Here is a 12,149-nt window from a genome sequence, read left to right as displayed (position 1 = left end):
CCTAAACTTGACAAACAAGATTGATACAGAAACGCTTGCGGTTTCGACCGAGTAGTGCTCTAATAATCCCCCCCTTTATCAATTTTAATGACAAAACTATCAATACATATGGATTACAAAATAAATAAACTTTGTACCTTCTCATCCAACATTCTTGATTTCCTTGGTTCTTCAATATTGTTACACAATGTCATAGTATTATTACACAAAATCAAAGTTCAATTGTATCACAACTTTGACAATAATATTACGGTGATATGTATCACTCTCCCTAAGTCAATACTTCATATCACACTGAAAACCATTCCCCCTTACACAATGATCCGTAAACCGTATGTATGTAGTGTGAACTACAAAATAATTCTCCCCCTTTTTGTCAATATAAATTGGAAAAAGTACGAAAACTAGAGGGATCATAATAAAATTCTCAAAGATATTATTCATGACTAAGAGAGAACATATCAACTTGGTTTCGATGATTTCACATAGTCGAAACTTAATGTATTCATCAAGGAGTTTATAAAGATACAAGATAACTCCTACAATATTCCACAACTACACTCCCCATAGAAGTGGGTCGTGGAAAGATCAATACTTACGGAGCCATACAATACTTTCACATAAAAGTGGATCGTGGAAAGATCAATACTGCAGAATATTCAAAAGTTCATTCTATCTTTTATCAATATTTTCATAAAGACATAATAGACTTAACTTTTGACATATGAGATAATCATAGTTCACGGACGTAAACACACATATCCCATAAAAATTTTGCAATATAAAAAACCATAAGGATTAATACTGCAAAATAATCTTCCAAATAACTTAGAATTTAAATAAATAAATCTAAAACATTGCAAGATGAAAATCGTTGGAAATATCTATGTGTAATCATAATATTTGTTATTCCAAACCCTAGTTATCCTTCTTAAAATACAAGAATAAATTCTCATAAGAAGTTTCCTAGACAAAAATAAAATAAATAAAAAAATCCTAAGAAGAACAAAACTGAAGGAATTTATACATAATGAGCAAATAGAGATCGAACAGAACCAAGTTCATAAGTTGCTTTCTTCAGTTCAATCTTCATAAACTCAAGATTCTTTGTTGCAATTTCAAGTTGTTCACGTACAACCCCAAAATCTTGAAGAAGATTTCCAACCAATTGAGATGACATCTCAATTGGAAGATTGTTTTCATGATCAATTACATGATAGAAGGTTATGAGAAGAGGGTTCTCATGAAACTCGATAACTTTTCCAACTTCAACTTTGTCTTCCTTTTTGCATCCATCCATTGTGCACTCCATGATATCACAAGAGAATATTGATGATACGGAACGAGCATATATCAGAAGAAAAAGAATCCTTGATATATATATATATATATATGTGTGTGTGTGTGTGTGTGTTTTCATAGGGAAACCCTAGAGTCACACGTTTATCTTTTCAAACTTGTCAATATTGGAACCGTACGTTCGGTCATGAAGCAGGTGCACGGATGTTCATGGTTATGAACCAAAATTCAGAACCAAGAAACCAATTGAGTCTATTTTAGAAGCATGTTTTGACAAAAAATCAACACCAATTTCTAAACTTACGACATAATAACTCACCTTAAAGGAATTTAGAGCACGAGTCATTTTTTGATAAACAACAAGTTAACTGTCTTAAAGAAAGAACAAAAGAAGTTCTTTCAAAGCAAACAACAAATAATATTATCTCGAGAGTCAACGATCATTTATATTACAAGTGTAATAATAAACCAGAGCAAGGCTCAACACTAAGATGATCATTATTTAAAAAAAAATACAACAAATACCACTTTGTCAAGAATCAGATATCTTCTTGGGAACCATGTGCATAAGTAGTCAAGTTGCAAATCGATGAGAATATTGCTTATCAAGGATACTGACATTCTCAAAAAAAATTCCTTGAACATCATCAGAGAAGTCAATAGACATAGCCTCAAGAGAATCAATAAAAGTAGGGCAAGTATTACCGGAAGCTGCTGCCTTCCTTGCCTTCTTAATGCTATGCTTGAGTCTATTTATATTGGTCTTGAGTTCCGAAACAAGATTATTGATATGAATATATTCAGGAACAGTTGATACTTTTGATCCAAAGTTTCCTTTAGCCACGAAAGAAGAGTTTGGAATTTTCTTACTCATTCGATCAACATGGCAGTCATTTGTCCTTATAACATTATTTCTTTTACAATTGTTAAAAGGATTTGTCCTTAGAGCATACCTCGTTTGAAACCACCAAGAGTTGGTATGTCAAGTTTGGTTGTCATATTTTAGTGAACCAAAACTCATTTAAGATTCGCTTGATTAATGTACTAGAGTCAACTTCGTATAGGTTAGCTTGAAAGTATTAGGATATGAGACATTACAAGTATTGCGAAGACTTGAAGAAGTGAAGAAGTAAGGAGCTACAACCACAACATCATCCTTCCACTTGAGGTTAGTGATATTTGACTTGAACTGTTTCATTCCCTAACGTATCTTTCAAGTCGTGCATACTGAAAAGAAAACTGTGAAGCATGAACACTCTAGATAGACATAGTATTAAGGAATACAATACGAGGTTTATTGCTTAACCATTAAACTTTGTAGATAAGACATCGACATAATCGTTTAAATGCTATTGTGATTATGTTTGGGTATGAGGTGAGGATTTCATCCTAGGAAACAATGTTTTACATGTGTTTTAAGGAAGTAAGTTCATGAACTTGTTTTGTGAATTGAAAAAGAAATCGCCAGGCGTTATTGGGATTGCTATTCATTGCATATCTTATGAACGACCAATATGTGTTATTAGAATAACCACTCATAACTTGTTTGTGTTCTCGGTGAAACTATTCAATAAGGCCTGACTTATGTATTGGTATGACTTTTATTAGTGAAACCGATCTTAAGTAATCACCTAATGGTATGATCGAGTTTGTGTGTTTGTAAGACCAACTCTGGGTAAAGGGTAACCAATCCTAGCAAGAGGTGCAACACATCAAAAAAGGGAATCGATCCTTGTATGAGGTGCAACAAGGTTTATAACAGAAAGGGGAATTGATCCTATGGACATGTGCAACACGTTTTTAGGCAAAGGGGAACCGATCCTATGGACATGTACAACACATATAAATTAGATACCATATATATGTGGGTAACCGATCTTAGTACCTAGTCAACCGAATTTTGGAAAGCTAGTGTTAATATGCACAATACTTACATTAAGGTAGAAGCATAACTTGTTTTGGTAGAACCGTTAAACCCATGATTTGTGATTGAGTGTTCTTGATCAATCACATAGTTCTTGAAAGTCAGATGAACCAATTCTAAATTTGTTTGAAAGTGTGGCAAATCGGTTTCAAGTGTGTAAGTATGAAAGAGGACTTACAAAGAAAGGATGTCGACACACTTTGAACACGTGCAGTAATGCGTATCTTTTATTGTTCAAAGATATTCCTTAACAGCTAGAAGGAAGAAAATCCTAGGATCAAAATTAAATAAGTTAATAATATTTTAATTAAGGTTTTTAATTATATATATGGAAAATAAGAATTAGTAATGTGCATTTCCTAGTTAAAGACTTTCCAAGGAGATTTTCGGTCATTATTTTGGACAGAGCATTTCCAGGAATTATGAAAACCGAATTTGGAAATTATTATTTCATATATTGAGAATATTTTCGGTTTTAGAAATTCATTGGTGTCCAAACTTCCTTGTCTATAAATACTTGAAGTTTGCATTTCTAGCAAATTAATCCTTCGTGACGGCAAACTTCCCGGTTGTGTTGTTACTGGTGAAGCTGCCTATTCGGAGAGGAGAGTAACCTAATTAGGCGAAATCTCTTACGGCCGCTCAGTTTAATGTTTTCTTTGGGATTGTGAATCTCTATTAGTACCGTTGGTGGGAAACTAGATAATTTCGGTTTATCTTTTGTTTTCGATTGATTTGATTGACTAACAATGGTTGAACTTTGATTGCACCTAGTTTGTTTATGCTTGAGAATCTTCTCTTCTGATATAAGATTCACTAAAACTAGTTCGAAGTTTCGACAAGGACCTTTAGACTGTTGTTAGTGCTAAAGACGATGTTGTGATAATCCATTGTTAACGGACTCCGTTCTGTGTGTGATTGATCACAAGAGATTCTAGTAGTTGTGTGCAGGTGTTTATTGAAGATCTAAGAAGATTTGAAGACAAAGAAGAGATAGAAGATTTCTGACTTGGGTTTATAATCTTTGGTGTGCACAATACTGGTTTCGGTAAAAAGAGGATCCAACTATAATCAGTTTATCCTTGTGATAGATTAGATTGATTAGTTGAGTAGATCGGCATCAATAAAATTCTTTGTGGTTAAAAGTATTGATTGCAAAATCTTAACGATTACTTTGGTAATTGAACATAAGATAGATCTAAGGACCTGACAAAGGAGTTTGTTTGAGATGAACAGAAGAGCCTTTGTCCAACTCATATCACTTGGTTGAAGAGAGTTGATACCAAACAAATTTGTTGTTCCTTTACTGTTTGGAATAAGAATCAAAGGAATTGTTCCAAGTACAGACTTGTTTACAGGTCGGCGGCGTGGGAATACAGACAGAACTAGGTGAACAATAGGTTTAGTTGCTTGGTCTCAACTATACGAAGTTGGTATATTTTGTATAGCGTCTTAATCCTGAGAGTATTCAATTCTGGACAAGGTCCCCGGGTTTTTCTGCATTTGCGGTTTCCTCGTTAACAAAATCTTGCTATGTCATTTACTTTATATTTCCGCATTATAATTGTTATTATAATTAAAGTATATTACACAAATGTTAATTCCTATTTACTTGATAAGCAATCCTATTGTGTGTGGTTAAGTCCGAACCTTTTATCAAGTAAACATACTTCATTGTTGTATTGTTTCGATAACGTATCCATAGACGATCACACGAAGTGTGAACCAATTAGTTGCATTGTCTCGACTCAGTCCATAGACAATCACTTTCGGAGAAATGACTTATAGGAAGGAAAAGTTTTAGCTTGAGGTATATTTGGGTACCCTCTCCTTTTCAATTGGTATCAGAGCAGGCAAACACGAAAATATCTAACAGTCTGTGTTTGGTGCGATCCATCCTATAAGAAAATGAATCTTATGAATATTCAGTTCACGTAATGGCAGGATTTGACTACTTTAAAAGATCGTGGTGGAAAACACGTATAAAGTATGTATACTCTTATTCCTAAATATGTTAGGAATTATGCATATGTATGTATTGAGTGACTTAGACGATCCTTTGGCTATTATAGGATTGTATATCATTATGTTATGTAACGATGATACAATAGCCTATGAGACAGTCTGTATCTTGAAAAATCATAAGATTTTTATGAATATTGGCTATTATGTTTTGACAAAATCAGGAATCTTAAATATATTTTGGATGCCCTATCAAAGTATATACATATACATTTTCAGATCAAGGACTGTGAATGTTTCGCTTTCTAGGATGCATTTTTGGAAAATATGTGATCCTACAAGGAATGGGTTTTCAGTTAGTAATTCTATTAACAATGGTTTGCGTCATACACCTCACAATTGTTTTAGTGAAGCAAGTGATCTTTTGAAAATTATAGGAATTATGATTCTGATGATATTTTTAACAAGTATCATATTTTGTTCAAAGTTATTTCTTTATACTCTAATAGAAAATTCTTGAATAAACTTCAAGTAATATTATCAAATTATGGTAATAAAAGAGTAAACAGACTTTTGGACAAAAACTTGGAATCAATCCTAAATAAAGATCCAGTCCATGAAAAACCGGTTTTCCAAAAGAAAGACCTAGATACAAAATGAATTGTTTCCCCACAAGCCTTGGTTTCCGATTTTGTTGGTATTTCCTAAAACTAGTTATTTCCGGTTTTTGATTTCAAGTCTTCCTATAAAGATAACCTCTTGCTATGTGTTCGAACATATTGGGGAAGATTGATCAAAACTGTAACTAAGGTTTTTCATATTTTCGCAAGTATGGGAAAAAGGAAAACAAGAGAAGAAAAATCTGAATTAGACAAGTTTGTCTTGAATCCATTTATTCCTCCCAAAGAGGTTGAGAAAATAAAGTATCCTCACTTGATCAAAGGGAAGCATGTTCCTACGAATTTTGTAGACAACACATGTTTCGAAAGATATCAAGCATTGAAGGGAGTAAGCTTCACTGAGGAGAGGAGATTCGATTCAGACGTCTCAGAAATCAGTTATGTGAAGTTTGTTCAAGACCTAATCTGGGGAAATATGTTCGGATTTAAAAAATATTCACCTGATATAGTAAGAATATTTTATGGTAATATTCATAATATTAATCATGAAAAACTTACTTTTATCACGTTGGATGGAAGTACCTTTCTTCATGTCAACAGAAAGATGATATCATAAATCATCAACTACAGTATGAAAGGACACATGATCACAGGTTCTGAAATTGAGCACGATAACATTTCAAAACTCATCACTGATAAAACTGTTGAATGGGAAAAGGGAAAGATGGTAACCAAAGATGTACCCTTACACTTAAGGATCTTCGGTAAACTTGTCGTAGAAACTCTCTTTGCTTGTTCAAGAGATTCTTCTCTATGGAGTAGAGAATTTGCTGAACTTATATACTATCTTCTTGAAGGAAAAAAATGAATTGATATTTGTGGGATAATTATCAATCAAATGATTAAAATCATTGAATCTCTCAATATCATAGGTTTTCATAGAAATCTTGGATATCCCTGTCTCATTACCAAATTATGTGAAAAACCAATGGGGAACAACTTTGGTGATGAGAAAGATACTAAAACTGTCTCACAAGGAATCATCAATCGGATGAGTGGAGCTAAAAAGGGATCTAGTATCTCACATGATCGAATCTATAGCAATGGAGATCTCATGTGATCATTACCGCGTTCTTCCCGAATATTATCATCTCCCTGAAAATTTTCAACAAAGTTGTTAGCTAAAATTTGTTCGTGCCTAGCGTCTCTGCGGCTGGATCGACTTCGCCTTGACGTGCTCCTGCTTTTCCTTGATCTTAAACTCGCACGTGTTGCTCGTGATGTGGTTCTTGACCTCTGCTTTTCTAACCTAATAATCTCTTCTCTCAGCTCATCATTCTGGCGCGTTAAGTTCGCGTGTGCTTCTTCTTCTCTTCTCCTTTATGCGACTAGACTTTGTCGGAGCTCCTCGATTGTCATGTTCTCTTCATTTTCTTCTATCAATCCTTCATCTCCAGTCATGTGTTCATTTTCATCCACCGTGTCTGAATCTGTGGTATGTACACTGACCTCATCGTAGTTGCGAGCGTCATTTCTCTCCTGAACATGTTGGATTTGAGCCTGAACTTGTTGTTCTCGATTGTTGCTTTCTCCCATTGATGGTTCAACGGTCTCACTTCTTCTTCGTCCTGCGATTCTCTTACTTCTCCTAGTTGCTATCAGATGTTTTGTTGTGGATGCTTGTCTCACCATCTGTTTTTTCTTGTAACAATAAAGGAAAAATTACTCTTTAAAGAACTGAAAACTTAACCAATGAAGATTGCTTTTCTGAGATTGAAACTTTTGGTTGAATATTTTAGATCTGAACTTCTAAAACTTTCAAAGATTCTTAATAGAGCGATGAAAAACTATGAACAATTTTAAGCTTGTTTTTTAAAGAAATTCACCAACAGGGTATATCATTCTGAGCTGATTTCTAGCGCCAAAATGTAGTTGTAGGAAATCCTACAACCACACCCTTATGATATTTTAACAAGCAATCTAAGAAACCATAATGAAATCTCTAAGAACTTTTATTGAAATTCAAGAACAAGTACATACATATGAGAAAATCCTAACTTGGGAAGCAAATAAGACACTCTCTCCTCTAAATATCTAATCTCATACTACCCAAAAAGCTCTCCCCTTCACACAAGGTCGCTTGTCTCCTTATATAGGAGTTTACATAGTGGGGGACAGCTAATATATCCCCTAATTTCGGATCTGACGTGCGTCAATGTTGCATAGGGATTCATCGTTGTCGCACGGTTTCTTTACTATCGCATAGATCTTCACACTTTACTTGTGATCTGGAGATGTCATCTAGTTCGTCATCTTGGACATATTATATGCGGTCGTGGTCGCATGCTATCTGAGGAGTTACTTCGCATGCTAAACGAGTGTGCGGTATTTTGTACCCACAAGGGCAAAGGCAAAATGAAGCAAAAAAGCATCAAGTAATGGATCTTCATCACACAATCACACAAGTTCCATTTATATTCTTCTACATTACATTCCTTTGGTAGTAGTAGATATGCCTCCTAGTTTATTATAGGATCTTTTCACATAGTCATAGATCCAAATCTATAACTTAACTCATTTACCTTATTAATAGTCACCTGTGAGGCTCATATTAACAAAAGAAAAAAGTTACTAAATTCTTAAGTCCCTTGCGGTTGGTTGCTTACGAATCGTAACTCTCCAAAGGCCCAGTTGTTGATTCTATTGCGCCCGCACATCATGCTTCTTTCACTTATCTGTCTTATAAGTTCCATCTTACAAACCCTGCAAAGTGATAAATCATTAGAACTCTAGTGCAAGCATTGCGATATTAAAATTAAAAAGAAACATGCACAAGGAACACTCATTATCATGAGAATGCAATATAACCTACAGAGTCAATCATTTGAGCGTTCGAAAAATTTGAGCCTTCAAAAAAAACTAGAGATCTTGGTATATACCAGCATATATAGTTCGACTAGAAGTGGGCAAGGCGGTTGAGATGCCACAGGTAAGATATCTTCTTTCTCATCTTAAAGATGGATTCCAAATTTTTTAACTGGATATCATAACTGCAAAACTCATAAAAATCATAACCACCGCCGTTCTCCCCGTGTGCCTCATGAGGGCGCCTGTTGTAGGTCCAAAATATGATTTTAACTGTGGGATTTGTGACGATTGCATAACAACAATCAGATTTATAACCAATGTTTGGTGTCCTCAAACCATTTATACTAGGCATATTATCAACATTGTACTTCACTACCCATTCATATTCTTGATGTTGATTCTTTTCCTTATCATCCTTTAACCTTCAACTTCCCCGTGGACGACACATAATTAAGGAAACAGAGTGATCCATCAATTTCAAGTAGTTTAGAATCATTCAAAGCTCCCTCGGGATATTTTATTGTGTAAAATGCTTCTTTACTAACATCAAAACCAAGTATCTTTCTCTTATCTGAATAACTCCCGTTTCTAAGATCAGTCAACCAATACAAAGACTCACCGGCAAATGCCGCTCGATAGTTATCCTGTGTACGAAGATATGGTTCAGAAACAACCACATCTCTCCATGATTCATCTGGAGTACTCTCTAGCGTAACAATCTTGCACTCTTCAGCTACATCACTTGAACAGAGACAAAGAACCTTGTACTTTTACGTGATTGAATCTTAAGCTAATTGCAAATGATGAATACCTTGAAGAATGGGAAGTCGAAATGAACATCCACCAATTGGATTATAAACATGATTAGTAACAACTCCATCTTCTTCGCAAGATAAAAGTACTAAACCATTTATAGAATCTCGAATTTTGAGACTCTTGTTTACCAAACCAGTGTCAGGTCTAAAACGAAAAACCTTCTTTTCTTTCTTATCAATATCATAGAAAACAATACCATTAGATTTGACACAAGCAAAATCAGATTCTCTATCAAGATCAGCATCACTGTAAAACGGACAGATAAATCCACGGCTACTATAAGTTCGGCTTGAATGTAAATCGATAAACTTCGAATCATCGACGATTATCTTAGACCATAACTTGCCTACACATCTAAATCTAACCAAACTATCAATAGGTACTCTTGTAAGTATACCATTTGTAATAATATGCTGAGGAAGACGATGAGTGTTACTAGATCCTTCGTCGCAATCATCATTTCTGACCTCATCTTTATTTCTTGTTGTTGTTCAATAGATATCTGCTCACCGGCGGCCATTTCCATAGTAACGACACTTGTTTGAGGATAGTTGGAATAATTAATGAACGAACGAGATTTTTGGTTTCAGTTTAAAGGTGGACAAAGAAGATAATTATAGAAATCGGTCAATCTCTGGAGCTCTTTGTAGAAGGGAAATGGAAGTGAAACTGCTACTATTAGATGATGATGACTTTGTTTTAATAGAACAACGTATTGTTTTAGACTTTTAGTCCGTGACAACGCAAATTGTGGCGTTAATTTCAGGATCCACTTTTAGTTATCTACCCGGCGTGCTGTGTGCATTGTCTGGCATGCTAAGACTCTCCGTGATTGACGAGAATATAATCAAACAAGTAGTACTTCTTTAATACTAGTACCTACTATCATTGACTATCCTAGTAGACTCTACTTGACTTTGGGTTTCCCATGGACCAGGTTAAAATCCATATTAATTTCAGACGGTGAATTTGAATTTAGAGAAATTTTTTGACGGGGCCGTTTTTTAGAGGGGACATGGGGTCAAATGATATGTTGACATGTGTCAAACATATTAATGAATTCTATTTCCAAAAATACAAAAGAAGTGTATTTTTGGAGAGAAATTTTGTTTTCTTAATTGGTGTTGGTATTTTTGGAAACAAAACTCATTAATATGTTTGACACATGTCAACATATTATTTGTCCCCCATGCCCCTTTCAAAAAACGCCCCCATCAAAAAAATTCATTGCCAAGAATATAATAGACAAAATTGGTTAAAAATACCAAAATCAACAATTCCTGGGTGAAAAGGACACTTAGATTTTGATACTGTTTAAATGGAAAAAATGAAAAAATAGTCAGGATGTAAACAGTTTCATCCTACCCATTTTCAAATACTTTTTCTTATTTTTAATTTAATCAGGATGCATCCAGTTTCATCCTTACTATTTTTTAAGTTAAAGTTAGAATGAATCCAGTTTCATCCATGCTATTTTTTGGTGTCCATTTCACCCATACTAATTTTTACTTGTCCATTTGAACCATGTTTTAAAAATATTTGGACAAATGACTAATTTTCCGAATATAGTATGGGTGTCGAAGGTCGAGAGGCGGTCAATGCCTTCCACAAAAAAAATTGTATTTTTGATGGACACGGGAGTGTCCATAGGAACTTTGACGAAGGTAGATGGTTCTGATGCAATTGATCTGATGTTGTACTCACACTCTTGTATCTAGTTGTTGCGGAGTACCTCGAACGATACTTGATTACCTCTTTTTGCGTCTGGTTGATCCATAATTTCTCGCCAACGTGTGCTAATGATGGCGAAAATTGTTGTATAATCATCCCTTGGATTGTGCCGGAGTCCTACAAATGAAGCATGCACCCGCAAAACCCGGATGACTCCTAGCTGCTCCTATCCGTGTTAATCTTGATCCAGTTAATGTTCGAAATGGACCATCCTACCGAGATTGTTAAGATATTTTTGGCGCCTCACGGATGGTTAAGTGTCCTTGAATCTCCTGGTAAGAACTTTTATATCTACCGATTGGATCATATTTATAGATGTTTCTTTGAAAGAAAACAGATTAATCTATGTTTCTTTGTATTAAAACTGATTAATCTATTAATTTTTACGTTTTTGTTTTCTTATTGGTTGACCATAAACTTCAAAGTGCCATCACTTTAAAAATCATCTTATGTTCACTTTTTCATTTTGTAGGAGTTAAATATTGGATGATTTTAGACTAGCTCACTGCGATAAACCTCAAGTCAAGTGAGATCATGTGGCCTTTAGCAGCCGTCTAACGTTAGGATAGGTGTTGGGTAAAATGGATCGGCGAGACTCCATTCTCTTTCGGGATATATTTTGGGATTTTCCCCCCGATAAAGCTATCATTTTCGTTTAATATTGGGTGTTTTATAGCATGATCACACACCCCTAATTAGTTTTACAAAATGATCATAGCTTTAATTAGTGTTTGCAAAGTGGTATTTTTCCACCCGACTTCACTGTTTTGAAAAAAATGGTCTGACTTTTATCTTAAACACCCCTCTGGAGTTGTTTAGGTGATGGTGATGAACTGGTGGTGGTGGTGGCAGCGGCTATACCCAAGAGAGGAGGCGATGCACCCTCTTAGGGGATGTGATACAAAGATCCTGAATGCAGGCTGAAGTTC

This window comes from Papaver somniferum, chromosome 6, assembly GCF_003573695.1.
Source record: "Papaver somniferum cultivar HN1 chromosome 6, ASM357369v1, whole genome shotgun sequence".
NCBI classification, from domain to species: domain Eukaryota; kingdom Viridiplantae; phylum Streptophyta; class Magnoliopsida; order Ranunculales; family Papaveraceae; genus Papaver; species Papaver somniferum.
Note: the sequence above shows the minus strand (reverse complement) of the source record.